The sequence below is a fragment of the Passer domesticus genome, chromosome Z (genome assembly GCF_036417665.1).
Source record: "Passer domesticus isolate bPasDom1 chromosome Z, bPasDom1.hap1, whole genome shotgun sequence".
NCBI classification, from domain to species: domain Eukaryota; kingdom Metazoa; phylum Chordata; class Aves; order Passeriformes; family Passeridae; genus Passer; species Passer domesticus.
In genome coordinates this window covers 68480002-68495839 of record NC_087512.1, presented here as the reverse complement: position 1 = coordinate 68495839, position 15838 = coordinate 68480002, and positions in this window count along the sequence as shown.

Genomic DNA, 15838 nt, shown 5'->3' with positions numbered 1-15838 from the left:
TTTGTACTGGCTTTGTTTTGCAAGATGCATTTGTGATTAAATAAAATAATAATTAAACAGATGAAACTGATCCCTTTTGGCAAAGGATCATGCAAATAAAGAAAAAAAGCAAAACTTTACTTACTATGTAGTTTCTCATTTGTCTTGGGAGGAATAATGAGCAGAGCTGTCTAAACTGCATGTGCAATCTGAAGTGAAAAGACACTATATAAAGCAGACTTTAATGCTAATCTTCTAATATTTGTCATCAGGATAACTCAGTTTTTGTAAAAAGGGGAAATCATTATTAACTTAATACTTACAGCACTTCTGCTGTTTGCATGAAGTGTCGGTTTCTTCAGGATGAGAGAGCTGCCCCGGGTCCTGCCAGGACAGGGTTAATTTTTGCAGTGGCCAGGAGGGGCCATGGCTAGGATCCACCTCATATCATTTTCTGAGGATGGAGGAAAGGCTCTCTTTGGGGTTGGGTAGCACGGCAGTAATCAGTGTGTTACAGCTCTGAAGGGTGAGCAATAACCTGTGAATAGTTCTCCTATTCTGCTGGATTTTGTTATTAGTGTCATTGGTTTTCTAATTACCTTGATGTTTAATATAAGTTGTTCTTATCTCAGTCCATGATCTTCACCTTTTGTGCCTCCAATTCTTTTCTCCAGCCACCCACAGAGATAGGGGAAGGGAGGGAGAGGAAAGCAAACAGCGCATGGTTTTGTGTTTCAGTGGGAGCACTAAACTGGGAAATAACTTTCTAAACCATAATACTTCAAGTTATTGTCCTTTCATTTGCTATGAGATAAAGACATGGTTTCAAAATGACACATGGTAAAGATTACACACTCCTCAAAAAACAGAGTTAGGTGGGGAATCCAGAAAAAATAATATTTAGAGTTCCTCAGAAATAAAGCAAGAGTTGTACAAATGCCTTGTAATTAGCAGAAATTAACTTTAAACAGGATTACTCATCTAGTTATGGGTTGGAAATGCTTTTTGATCTGAAAAAAACATGAGACATACAGTTCCTACTCTGTTTTGAACATAGAAGGGGCAGGAGAACAAACGGCTCAGCATGATTTTTTCATTCAGCCCAGATTAACCAACCATTCAGGACTGAATCCTCCTCTACTTGGGGAACCAACACGCTTCTTGGAGATTCCTGAGTGGATTCCCTTTGCTCTAGGCTGTGGTGCCTCTGTGATTCCACTCATGCTCCCCAGGTTTAATCAGAAATTAATCAGTCACACAGATGTTGCTTATTTCTTGACAGGGAATGTAACATGCAGAATGTCCATCTACAAATCATTAGATTTGAGAAGAAATTCCTCTCTAATGGTTCATATCATATTGACTGGTGGCATGTTTTCCAGTCAGTGTCCCAGTTCTTAGCACCTTCTTTGAAAATGTAGCAAGTTGTTGCGTAGTGTGTGCCAGAAGTCTTTTGGTCTAGTTTGAGGTGAGAGTATTTTCCTGTTTTGGACTACTCTTAGCATCTTTCAATCTTTTGTTTTGACTTCAGAGCAATGCCACAGACATTAGTCTTCAGTTCTTTCAACTTAACATGTTGTCTTTTGGTGGATAAAGATTGAGTCAGCAATATTTTTATAGACACATACATACACAAATGTGTGTATATCAATATATCTAGAAAGATATAGATATACATGTAATGCATATATATGGGTAAGTGTGTGTGTATATGTATATACATATGTATACACACTTATGAACCAATTATGCATAGAAGCTCTGGAAGATATAGGCCTTCTGTGATAGAAAGAGATCTTTAAAATTATTTGCATTATGTTATAATACAAAATACAATATAAATTACCAATACAAAACATCAGAATATTGTGAATGCTGTCTTTTAAAGGCAAACTCTATGAGCTGTGTACTTCTAACAAATAAAGAAGATAATGCTGCTTATAATTATTGACAATAATGACCTGTATCATATGAAAGGAGTTTAACTTCAGCCAGTGATGAGTATTTTTCCCAACAAGATTACCAAACAGTGTTGAGCTTTAGTTTATTATCTTTTAAAGATGTTCTAAAAAATTATGAATTTACTGTTAGATGAGAGAGGAGGTAATGCGTAATGATTAAAAAAAACATTTATACTGAAGGTTATGCCTAATTAGAATTATTTCTTTTTAACTATAACTTCTGAATGATGAAAAAAGGTTATTACTACTAATAATTTCTAACAATAAATCCAGTTACAATTTTCTCTTGCAGTAAAAAGAAGCAAATTATGAAAAAAAACCTCAAGCAATCCCTGACTGATGAAATTCACAGTTTTGTCCCAAGATAAAAATTGAAATAGATTTCCTCTCCTTCTTGCATGAACTTCTCCATATACAGTGTGGGAACTGCCTTTACTGTGGATTAGGAATATGCATACACAACAAACTTTTTTGCCCTTTTGGAATAAATAACTTTCTATTAACAACACTTTGCTAAACTTCAGCCGTTGTCTTGGTCTTGAAGAAATGGCGTACACAGATCTCCATAATGACTGTAAGATTTCAGAAGTAATGGCAGCAGCTGTATTAAAATGCTTGCTTACTCTGTTGCAATGATACTATTTCCTCACAAATGTGTATTGTGTAATTTTCAATTATTCTTAAAAGTGCAATTTGATACACCCTCGAGGACGATTATGTGCAATGCATATTTAAACACCAGCTGGCATAATGTGCTATTCTGTTACTCCCCTTGAACATAAGTGTTAAATAAGAGCAAAAATACAGCTTGCTTATTGCAAATGTCTTTTCTCAGGAAATCTTAGTCTTTCACCAAAAGCAAATACAATCTCTCCCTGCCATCATAAAATGAGAAAAAGCCTTTCCATTACAAGCATCAGATGATTTAGTAGTCTAGTCTCATGGGCTTAATTTAATGTCCTCTCAATATGATTAGCATCTTTCTAGTGGTTTGTGAAGTTTGATAAGTTTGGGGTTTCTTTTGTTTGGTTGGGTTTTTTTCAGTTCTGTCTTATATAAATGGAAATACTTTGGAAACAGTGTTTTTTCCTAGAGTTTATCTTCAACATCTAAAGATTTCCAGTTTCTGCCGTCAAGAAATTACAAACTAAATAATTTCTGACAACTGTGGGAAGAGAGATGAAAAGCCAAGAAATTTATCTAAATTTATGACAAGCATACAATATAAAATACTTGGAGTAAGGCTTGCCTTCTATTTTGCTTTTTGCAACATCTGGCAGGACAGTCTCTCCAAAAGGAATTGTCAACTGCTCAGGCTTGGTGCTAATGCCCCGGTGCCTCCCCTGTAGCAGGAAGTTTCACACTGAATGATGTGGTGCTGTGGATCATGGGACACTTTGGGAGTGGGAATGAATACCTTCAGGCCTGTGTGTGGATGTCTGGGTGCTTCCCTGGAGGGGAGTTTCACAGCTGACCCATTGGTATAAGTAGGTTGACATCATAAAAAAGCGCTATCCCACCTTGCAGGATTTCCCTCTTATCAGCCTCTTCCCTTACCTTGTTCAACATCCACCTGTAGCCTCTGGTGATGGGTGTGCACCTACTCTACACCCCTGGGTGGCCAATTGTTTGAGTAAACAACCATTAATATTCCATTCTCTCACTGGCATGGTCAGTCATGCCAGATTTCTGATGACTACAGGGTTGGTTAACCAGGAGCAATACACTCTTTTGTGCACTGGACATGGGAAACATGGATTTGGAGCCAATTGTTACAGCCTGGGTATTGCCTACTACGCTGACTTTTTGTCAAGAAATAAATCAATAACTTTGGGGTGAAGTTCAATGCCATTATAATACGCTTGCTTACAAGATCTTGCAAGGACTCAATTAAGAAAAAGGTTTTAAACTTATTAAATACTTCCTGTGTGTGTTCACACAAGTACCAAGTGTATAGTAATTGGCTGTATAATATTGGCTGACACTGCAGCTACCATGAAAGGTTTTTTTCAAGAACAAATTACCATAACTGTACTTGACTATATTTAATGACATAAATCAGATACTTCTAGGAGGAAGTAGTAAGGGCGCACATTGTGAAAGTTCAATTTGTCTAGGGGTCTATTATGCATATATTTAATATCAGTGATTTAGAGTGTCTCATCCTATTGCTAGAAGTGGTTTTCTGGTTCTTACAATCCAGTACTACACAGACATAAACATTATGAATGGAAATCAACTTACACAACTGGTGATGCTGTGTTTTTCTTTAATAGAGATGTGAAGTTTAACTTTTCTCAAAATTATTTGGTCTGATAATTGTTTTTCATTATTTTGTACCCATCCTCAGTTTTTTCCCCTGATTTTGATATATTTAGAAGTATTGAAGAGCTGTCTGGATATAATTCCGTGCAATGTGCTCTAGGATGACCTGCTTGACCTGGGAGGTTGGACCACTGTGATCCCTTCTGCCTTGACACATTCTGTGATTCTGTGATGCTGTGAGGAAATGTGCCTAAAGCAGTTTCTTGGAATTAATTTTTGAGAAAACTGCTGGTGTCTGTACGGCTTACAGATTTATCAGATTATGAATTTTGAATGGCACATGATAACAGACTCTGATTCTACCTAGGAGCTCATCATACAGAAGATCAAATGCTGCAAAAGTTGAAACAAATTGGATTGCATCTGGATCTTAAGGTGTTATAGATTAATATAACCCAAATTCTTACTTAGTGCTTAGTTCTGCAGCAAGATTTCTCCTACAAGTTAAAGCAAAATCTTAAAATGTTTGAAAATAGCTTTGTTTCCCTAAAAAAAACGGTCTTTCAAGATTTGTTAATTTATTTTTATAAGGTGTATTTGTAGGTACTCGACAATAAAGGAATTCTGAATTCATTAGTTTATTATAGTGCATGTTTGCAAGATGTGCACAAATTGCATGTGCTGTTTGTGAATTGCAAAATTTATATGTTTAAAAGTGTAAATAACTGACATATTTTAATAACCTGATAGGCAAAAAAATCTATTAGAAGGAAAGAAGTTATTTCTACCTTTTGAAATGTTGTATTTTGAAAATATTAATGAAAAGAATTTTAGAAAGAATTTTAATTTTTAGATTAGAGAAACTAATTTGCCACTTTGTTTTTGTGTGGCCTCAAAGCTGACTAATGTGATGCAGATGATGAGACTGCATCAAGTATTTTCTTTAACATATTTCTGACATTTTTGCTGCAGGTAGCCAGTTTTAAACTCAACCCTAATTTTGTTGTCCTTGTGTTGCTCATGCCCTGCTGAAAATTTTTAGAACTGGTGGAACTTCAAAAACCTTGCTATGTGTCTGCTTAAAGAAATTGAGTTGGTTACCAGAATGCTGTAAGATAGCAGAAACATGTACATAATTTGAGAGTTTGTCACAACCACTACTAAAAGCTGCATTGCTTTAAATTTATTTGAAATTATAGTGGAAGGATTCTTCATTTGTGTACAGATTGCTGAAACTGAGAGCACTTGGAGGCTCAGGTCTTGCTCATTCCATGCATTATGTACTGTTCAGCCATAGCTACTGATAGTATGTTATCCTGCTGACATAAAACTTCAAGTAATTGCTGACTGACAACACTGCTTTTGATAGGTTAGATCACATCACAATGTCTTTGACACTAAATAAATTTCCTGAAGGCAGACATCCAAATCAGAAAAAGTCTTCTCTCAATGAATACCTCTCTGCCAAAGTCTTTTTATTAGCTGCTCTGTAAAGGCCATAAAATTTTCTGGACATGGCCTGTAAAGAAAATGTTATGACAGATACAAAGCTTCTCTTCTTATGATATTCTACACAGAGCGGATTTGTAGGCTGGAAAATATCCTAATATAGTTTATTGTAGATTACTAGGAAGACAGCTGAATTCTGTTTGCATTTTCCCCTTTTAAGCTTTGTTTACTTACTTGAGGACCTATTCTAAGCTGTGGAAACCAACGTGAATAACATAAAGGAATATCAAATTTTTGATCACCCTCAGGCAATGGGGAAACAATAAGTTTAAAACTTACTGGTCATAGGAGTAGAGGAGTGGGAATTAGACATTTATGATAGAGGGTTTGAAGGAGAGGAGGCAGTGGAAACCAAGAGGGCCTGCTGATGTTCCCCATCAGCATCTGCTGTGCTCGTCTTCTGAGGGTGGATGTTGTGAGGCATTTCTCTGTGCAACAAGGAGTAACCAAAACAAGACAGAGGTTCTAATGTTTTAGGTCAGTGTGAGAGGTAAACATTTGTCTCCAGTGTAACTCTTTCTTAATCACAATGGCTTTCTAAGATGTTTTCTCTTGGGGAAAAGGTCTGTACCTCTGTTGTGGTAGAAACTGCTGCTTGAGCTTCTCATCATGTTCTGACAAAATTTTAAATTACTTAATCAATCAGAAATTATGCCTGTGGCAAAAACACTATCTTCTTGCTCTAAATATTTCACTGACTGTCTGGTCAATTTACTACAACTTTGTTTTCCAACTGCTAGCATTTAGAACACAATTTGCAGAAACTTCTGAGTTCTCTATGTTGGCTACATGTTAGTAAGTTGGTGAGGTTAGTAATGGTCACTCTGATGCAACAGTTTCATTTAGGTTTCTGGGTTTTTAAGAGTGGTAAGTATCCCTAGCAGTTATAAAGTAGAATTTCATAGTTTTGAAATACGACAATGTTTTTACAGTAAATTATTTTATGAATGAAATTGTTCTTTGTTGTCTTGGTTTGAAAAGACAGGTGTCTCCTAAAGCAGGACCCTCCCTTGAAATAGGAAAAGGAAACCTCTTCCCTCCAAATTATTACAATTTTGAAATTCAGGGGCTCACAGGCAAAGATATGGGAATAGGAATAACACTTCCTTACCAGGAGAATTAAAATAAAAATGCAGTAATACACAAAAACACTGACAGACCAAACACAACCTGACACCTTGTGGGTCAAGGTGTTAGTAGCAGTCTGATTAGATTGTGGCTGCAGTCCTCTTGCAGTGACAGGTGTGGTTCTGTTGAAGAAGTGATCCTGTAGAAGGCTAGAGTTTTCCTCTGAAGGTCGAGTGGTGGTGCAGATGGGCCTGGTCTTGCTCTGGGAATACAGTGGGAAAAGGCTCCCCTGGTGTTCCAAATCTCTGATTGCATCCAGGTAGGAATGCCCCTTGGTGGAGCATCTCACAATGGGATGATGTAATTTTATCAGTCATGCAGTGAGATTCAATGGCCCATTAACAGAAGATGTTTCCCAGAGTTATGAGGGATAGGTCATGGAAGAGATTAAGAACACTGCTCCACCTGTTTTTTAATAGGTGGTGATAGAATTCATACTTCTGGTTACACCTTGCATGCAACCTAAGACACTTATTAGTGTGTTGCATTTTTGCTTATAATAGAGTTTTTCTGTTTCACTCAAGGTAAGAGTTTACCATAAACTTCTACTTTTCTTTTCTATGAGTGATGGCTAAAGACTGAATAAATATGCAAAGGGCTAATTCTCTCTATTATATTGTATTTCATAACCATAGCAGTTCTCAAATATATGTAACAGATGCCAAAATCAGTGTGAGAACCTACAGTCCTTACTAATATAAAGCCATGGATGAGTATTTGGGGACCAGCTGGCACTACTTCTAGATATGGTGAATAATAACTTACTTAGTAACAAAGCACTTTTATAATTTTGATAGCTTGTGGAGTAGGAAGTCATTTGGCTAAGAAAGGTTATGTGACTTCAGTTCATAAGTCTGTGTGTTCTATACAAGTGTTTTTGGTTTGCTACATTTGTCTATGCATTAAATATAAATTTGATCAATTGATACATTGTCCTTGTTTTGCTGCAATTTAAAAGTGAAGTTAGTTAATGGGAGCACTGAATAAATCTTATTTATGCTACTGCTCACAGAGTTCAGGCTTTAGCCTGGTTTTCATTTAAGGCACTATGCCAATTAGTACAGTCATCTCTGTGCTGTATCTTGCACTTATGACTAACGAGAAAGAGTTTGAAAGGGGAAAGATGATGTGCCAATTTGCAGTAGAAACTGTAGCATTGCACTTAAATTGTACTCCAGGTCCTCTGTCAATTTTGACAGGCATGGAGCCTTCAATGGCTGTTATCAAATCCAGAGTCTCAATACACTTGCTAAGTATATTTGCCACAATATGCCAGTTAGTGGATGCAAATTAGCAGTTTTCTATGTGAATTATAATCTATGAGGGAAGCATAAGAGGGGATTAAGAGTAAGATGGTAGCTTAGCAAGATATATACTCTCACATATTGTTTGTTCACTGGGGCTGTATGAAAGGAAATGTGAAGGTAATTGCACACATTTCCTCAAAAATTAAAAATGTAGTGAACTACTGTTGTGAGCCAGTACATGGTTTGGATGGGTGTTTCCTGAGGATGAATATAAATATCAGTAATTTAAACTGTAGCATATTACTGTGTGATATTTTGAGCAAAGAATATGTCTGTCTTGTTCTGAGGTAAAACTCTATTTACTGTGTCATGTCCAGACTTTTTCCATCTTTGCCAGTGCCTCCCAGGCACCAATATTTTTGCAGGTGCTCCCTAACATTAGCTTTGTCCTGAAGGGACAAAAAGTCTTTAACTTTGGCAAAAGAAATGCAACAAGTGCAACAGTCCTTTCTGCCCATTGCTGTACCTATTTTGATGTGGATTTTGGTCTCAGAGATACTGTTTTTGTAAGACAGAAATTTTTAGGCTTAAACTAGAAAAGAATAAGGCTCTTACAAAATTCAGGGGTATTTAGAAGAAGATCCAGAGGTTTCTGAAACAAAGAAGATTCTTGAATAATGACTTATAAGTGGGAAAAACACTTAATGTTTTTGTATAAAACTAACCATACAATGACACAATGAATGGGTGCATAACCAACAGCCAAGTGGTTTTCATTCAGTGGCAGTGCAAGAGAGACCTTTTGCATACAATCGTATGTTTGGTTTGTTATTCACTGGTATTTTGTGGTACAATTGCACAAAAAGATGAATAATTTTCACTTAAATTGGCTGCATATATCAGTGAAAATAGAAAAAGAGAACAAAACTGAAGAGGATCAGTAACAAGAAACAACCTTCTTTCTGTCAATGGTAACTTGTGAATACATAGAAATTATATTTCCTCAAATAAACTAAAAAAATGTCTTTAAATAGCATTGGATATCAAATTTCTTTATAAAGCTGCATATATTTATTTTATTTAACTTTTCCTGGGAAAATATTCTATGACTGTCCTGTTCTATGCTGGTGTCTTAAGTTTGATAATGGTAGAGTGATATCTAGGAAAAAAAAAACCCAAAAGTTACTTTAAGGTAATTTTGTTTGTGGGGACTGTTATACTCATAGCAGTGCAGACAGCTCCTCCAAATACCTGTATTCTCTGTCTTCCAGCAATGCTTGTCTAATCAGAAATGCCTCCAATAGCCTTTAAAACAGTCTGCAAAACTGTAGGTTTTATTAACTGGCATTGATAAATGTCTAAATTCAGCACAGTTTCCCAATACATTATAAAGTTCTGGTCACCTAGGGGACTACTTAAAATAGACCTACAGCATAGTCTCCTGCTGTTCAAGCCAAAGACTCACTATTTTTCAGCAAAACAAATTAAAACAAATTTGATCATGTGTAGTAGCTTTATAGGTTCTCACAAATTATCATTCTTTGTGATTTTTCTTTGATACATGGCTGAAAAAACTTTACCTAGGTAAACGTTACCTAGTTTCCAAAACTACTTGGAAAACTGAAGTTCCAGAAACTGCTGCTTTGATGCTGTCTGTTTATTATTCACACCAAGGAATTCTGAAGAGAGTAGTATTGAATCAGTCCATGTCATAGCAGAGTTAAATGTGTTTTATATGTGCTGTTGTGTTCACAAATATAGCTGAACTGGTGTACTATGGGACGGGGAAAAGGCTATTAACCATAAACCATACCACTTACCTTCTTACTTAATTCCTCATCACAGAAGAATTTAAAAAGTGTTGTTTCTCTACCAAATTAATTAATAGCTTTTTTACACTTTCTCTCTACTAATTAATACTGTTCTGAGGATAATATTAACTATAATATATTAATGAAAACTGCAAGCTTTTGGGTAATTGTTAATATCATTAGTGTCTTACACTAATATTACTTAGCTCAGTTGCATGAGCGTGAAGTACCCCCTGAAACATGCGTGTGAACAATCCCTAACCTGGCCTAGTCTTTTCCTGATGGCAGAACAAATATTCACCTAACTACATATTCTTATATATAAATAAGTCAATTCTATTTTCCTGTGATCAGCTTTTGAAAGTGAAGTTCTTTAGTAGTGTTGTTTTTTTAACAAAAGTCTTGTGCTTATTTTGAGGTCAGTCAGGCAGAAGCAAAAAGAAAATGTGTTTTGTTTGCTTCAGGCACAGGTACAGAGAGTTTGAACAGCTTTTTTACAAATTATATGTGCATTTCAGAAAGAACCTGTAGGTCTAAAAGCATCTGCTGGAGTCTTATCTCAGGTCAGAAACTGTACCAAAAGAATCAGTGGTCACTGGTGCTTTCTTTGGGGCATCTAGAAGACAAACACAACAGCTGTCATAGATGTCTTACTGAGGTAAATGCACAGTTTATCTGTAACAAATAAAAATCAACAAGAAATAGAACTGATCTAATGACAGGCTGAAATTAAACTGATATAATTCAGTAGAGTTCTGATAAAGGATGAATTAGGGAAAAATGCCTTACAAAGCACATTAAAAACTAAGTGATAAAACCATCCTGTTCCTCTCTTTTTTCCTGCACTTTTATAAATACAACATAAATGAGTGGGTTATAAACAGCACTCTCTATTTGTATAACATCATAAGGTACCACACAGCACATAAAAAAATCATGCTTAATTAAATTGTGGAAGTTAAAAGATCGCTTCATTTTAGAGCCTGTTTTTAATAATGGCAAAGTGGGAGGACAAAATTGTAAGAAGTTAGTTATAATTCAGCAGTATGCTGAACAGAACAGAGATATCACTTTAAATACGACTTAGTTTACAAGTGGAGAAAATACTTTTTTATTTCACAAACTCTATTGTGAATAGCAATTGGTTCAGTCTTCAAGACCTTCCACAGTTCTCTGGCAGAGGAAGAAGAAGGATATTTGCTAAGTTGATGATGTTCTATTTGAAATTATTTAAGTCTTCTGAGCTTGGTCAATTTACTGATTTTACTTTTTACAACATTGTAGGCATCTGTGTGTGCCTTGTCAGAATTCCACCTAGTATAGATCTTTTTTTTTTCCAAACAAACATAACACTTGGAATATGAGAAAGATACTTTTAGATTTATCTACAAAATCAAAGACAATGTAAATTTTTATATTGTTTTCATATAAAAAAAAGTAAGTTACAGAAATGCACCACATTGAATTTTTAGTTCCATTAGACTAATCTACACTCTTGCACTGAAATTCCAAGTAATTGATAATTAAAATTTTCTTGTTGGTGGGAGAGACCTGAGGTTTCATTACCTTGATTCTGTTGCAGGTATTTCAAGTAAAATGCACACTGCATACTCTGGATAAAACTGTTAATATTGCTACCAAGTTGCAAGAAATTATGGGCCTCAGTCTTACAAAATAACAGCGCTGTCATGACATTTTTCCTTAAATGTCTTTCGCTTTTTGTACAGAGATGGAAATATAATGAAGGGGATGATGAATCCTAAATATTTTTAATTTTCTAAAAGCTTTGCAGAATTAGTGAAATGACAGTCTCATAATTCTTTAGTAATTTTACAATTTTGTGAAGACATTAGGAATTACTTGATAACAGAAAACAGAAAATGCTTACTGGGCAGACACACAGGAATATGTATCCTGACAAATTTTATTCAAAACATACCAGAGTCAAGTTTGAATTTATAGTGCTGCTAGAGTTAAGTTCCCAGATGTCTTTTATACACCAGGAGATATATGCAGTCAATTGCAAAGGTTTTTTTTTTAATTTTGTTATAAAATCCACTGTGTCTCTTCCTTGAGCAGCGACCTTCATTTTGTACTAAAGTTAAAATATTTCAGAAAGCATCCTCAGGAGTTCATACAAAGCAAAATGTCATCAATGCAGCTCATGAGAAGTTCCAAAATTTCCTGTATTAAGCTTTCCAAACGTGGATGCTCTTTCAGCAGAATGTTTGTGCTCCTATCCAATCATAACAGTGAATGAACAAATGCTTGAACTTACAGTTTTGAGGCTGTAAATTCTGAGAGTGTAAATTCATAGTCTGAGGCTTGTAGGGGTGATAGGTATTAAAACTGAAATTACTACTTTTTAGGATTGTGAGAATGTTTTGTTATGAAATATCATGTACTACATAACTGTTTGCCAGTACAGTATTAAAAAAAATAAATCTGTTGGTACAGAAATTTACATCTCCAGCTTTTGTTATTTATCTTTACAGGTTAAAATTTAAAATTTACTGGTTTTAAGTGAAACAGAAAGAGGGGGAAGAAGAGAAGGCTTTTGATAGTCTGAAACAAGGCAAATGAAAACAGGGAGCATAAACAACCTCCTTGAAATGTTTGTTTGAATGTCTTAGTAATACAGTTTAAGATCTGATCAGAGTTCTTCAATACCTACTAAATTAATGATTATAAATTAAATTGAAATTAAATATAGATGCTATAGCTTGGGTTCAGGGTGTTCAGGGATCTTTGTGTAGAAAAATATTATTGATGTCAAGAACATAATATTTGGTCCATCATTTCTATTTTGGCTTTGAGGTAAGTTTTATTTCAGGAATGAAAGTAGTAAGCTCAAAAGTTCAGCTCTGCAGATTGTGCATATAGTGATGAACTACCAAGTCTTTTCTGTTCTATTTTTGTTCTAAGCAGGTCAGTATATTCTTATTTATTTATATTTTAGATGTTGCCAGTTAATTTAAATACTTCTTTGCTTGGATAATGAACCATTTTTTTGACTTGCTTGTAAAGCAGGAATGGAAAATTGTATTTACTTTCATCAGTTCTTTGTCCTTGATTTTAAGCAATAGCAGTGAATCAGTCATGCAGCATCTTTTGTAAGGTTTTTGATATGCTGCACCTGCAAAACTCCCTGAGGCAAATGTATGGAGGTGGAGCTCAAAAGACCAAAGGAGGAAAGAGAGAAGAGAGGTGAGAAATGAATGCTGGTCAAAGAGAAAGTCTACATGAAGAAATAATTCTCCAGCAGCAGGACAAAATAAATCTAAGATTCTGAATACTACGTGTGGGTGAAATATTGGGAATAATACATTATAAACATAAATGAGGTTTTGGGGTGGGGTGGGGTGTTCTGTTGCGTGCATGCCTAATGCTTCATGCCTTGAAGAAAATCAGCCAGCTGCAAAGCCCAGGACACTCTGTCCCAGAACTGCCTGGCAGCACACAGTGCCCACAAAAACCCTTCAGGTGTGTAGTTTCTCTCCTGTAGCCTCACAAATACTCTCCTGGACCTTTCACAGAGGACTCCTCTTGACATTTTGGTAGTTTTCAAGGAGCTGTGAGAAGAGCAGGCTGTTTTTGGGGGCTGTAGGTTGTGCTGCCAGTGGTGATGGTGTAACAGGTGCCGTGGATCAGCCACTTCCGCTTGCCTGCATGGCAGGACATGAGCCATGTGGAGGAGGAGTGCTCTGCCTGTCCCTTGCAATGGGGGAATATGCTATGGGGAGCCCTGTTCAGGCACAAAGGGGGCAGTGCTCCTCAGCACTGCTGTTCTGCTTTGTGGCCTAAGGCCCATTTATATCCTGCTGTTTTATTTCAGACATATAAGGGATTTTTAAAATATAATCCTATGAATTTATTATGCAAGGTCTATGCATTTGTATGTTTCAGTGCTTGCATTATTGGATGCTTGGCTTGTAAACATGCTGAAAGGTGGATGAACAAATATAATTCATTACAAAGATAATATCGTTTAATATAACTCTGAAAGGAATATCAAAGTCAAATGGTCTTTAAAAAACAGACAATACCATCACTTACTGCTATTCTGACTACAACATAGTGTTGCTGCTCACTGAAGTTCCACTCTACTAATCGCTATCTTCTAAGAGCAGGATACCATCAAAATCAATTAGCAGTGGAATTTATTAATATCCACTGAACAAGGAAAAATCAATGGCAATAGAAAACAAATACAAATCCTAATCTACAAAATTCTGCTATGTCAAATATATGTCAGTTAAAATAAGTATAGGGAATATATGCTTTTTTGAGACCAAGTATAGAAAAGCGAATAAGGTTTTTCTTATTATTTCATAATATAAATTATATATTTTCTTATTATAAAATATTTATAGCAGAGACAAGAAACTTGCTTTAAAAATAGATGCTGATCACTAATTGTCCACTTCATGTAAACCTTAGGATCCTAAGTAAGACATATGAATTTTTTTATTAATCTAAGGACATATTTAAAAATCTTCTTGAATATCATTATAACAATTATGTGATTATTAAAATTTGGTTTTTGACTCAGATTTTTCTACCCCTATCCAGTTGCATATATGCAATACATTTAATGATTATCCTAGACAAATGATTGAGAATTATTCCTTAATTTGTATTTACAAAGTGTCCAAGGCTTGTAAGGCAGAACTTTTGAGTTTCTGTATTTTGAGTTTGGTCATTGTTCAACTTACTACAAAATGACTTGTGAGATGAGTTCTGAATCCTGCTGAAAGCCAGTGAAAACTAAATGTCAATTCCATTGTTGTGTATTATGCAAGTACCAAGGCAAGGCTAAAAATATTAAGAAAATATACAAAAGAAAAATAGACTCTGTGTTATAAAAATAACCCAAGTGACGTTTAAGTAATGCTTAATGATCCAGGGACTTATTAAATCCAGAAAACTGGTTGATGAACTATGTCAAAGGACAGTGATATTCAGGGTATTAATTTGTAGCTATGTGATTCTTTAGTTTTAGTAGGGCTCACATACAGTTGTTATGTCTGATCAATCATTTTTCTGCTCTGAGAAATCCAATAGGATTATTAACTCTCACAGGCACCTCCAGTTCATCAGAGTTCTAGCTCTACTATCCCATAAGTCTAAGGCATTATAGTAAAAGAATGTGTTTCATACTTTTATGTGATACATACAATATATGTTTTGAATAGTTATTGTAATTTTTGTGCTTTTTCTGTTAAACACTAGCAACACAAAGACTTCCCAGAAGAGAAAAACAGACAAAGAAAGGGAATATTCATTTGAATCAATCTCAAAATTATTTCTTCTAAGACTATTTAAGTTTTTGCAGTCTATAATTTTAATTTGAAACTTGCTTTTTGGGTTTTTTGGGGCTTGGGGTTTTTTTTGCTTAGCTTTTTTCAATTCAGAGCCATACATACAGACACTAAAGTCAGAGAAGTCTGTATGGCTATAACCTGCCCATGGAGAGGACCACAAGAAAAAGTATTCAATAGAAAACCCTCATGAGATTAATGCTTATTAGTGATCTTCAACTTGAAGATCACTAAAATGTTTTCCATAGAGCTGCTTCATATAGCAAACTCAAGTCTGTGAACAACCATCTTTATTCTCATAACTTTCTTCTACCCTCCAAAAATAGTCTTGGTGGCTTCTCCCTGACTACCATGCCAGACATGAGTGTATCAGCAGCTTTTACCTGCTGCTGGAGGTTCAACACCTGGCAAAGGATCCATCTCACACAACAGTTGTGCTACTGAAAGAAGCACTGCTCAGGCACTTCACCTTTTCTTCTCGCAGGATACTTCTGAGCACAGGCTTTGCCCCCTTGCCTGAGTAACATTAGAGGGATGCTGTGTCTAGCCTCATACTGCCTTGACTCTGGCTGACTTGGTGTTCTGGGCTGGCTATAGGATGCTTTTATCCCCAATCG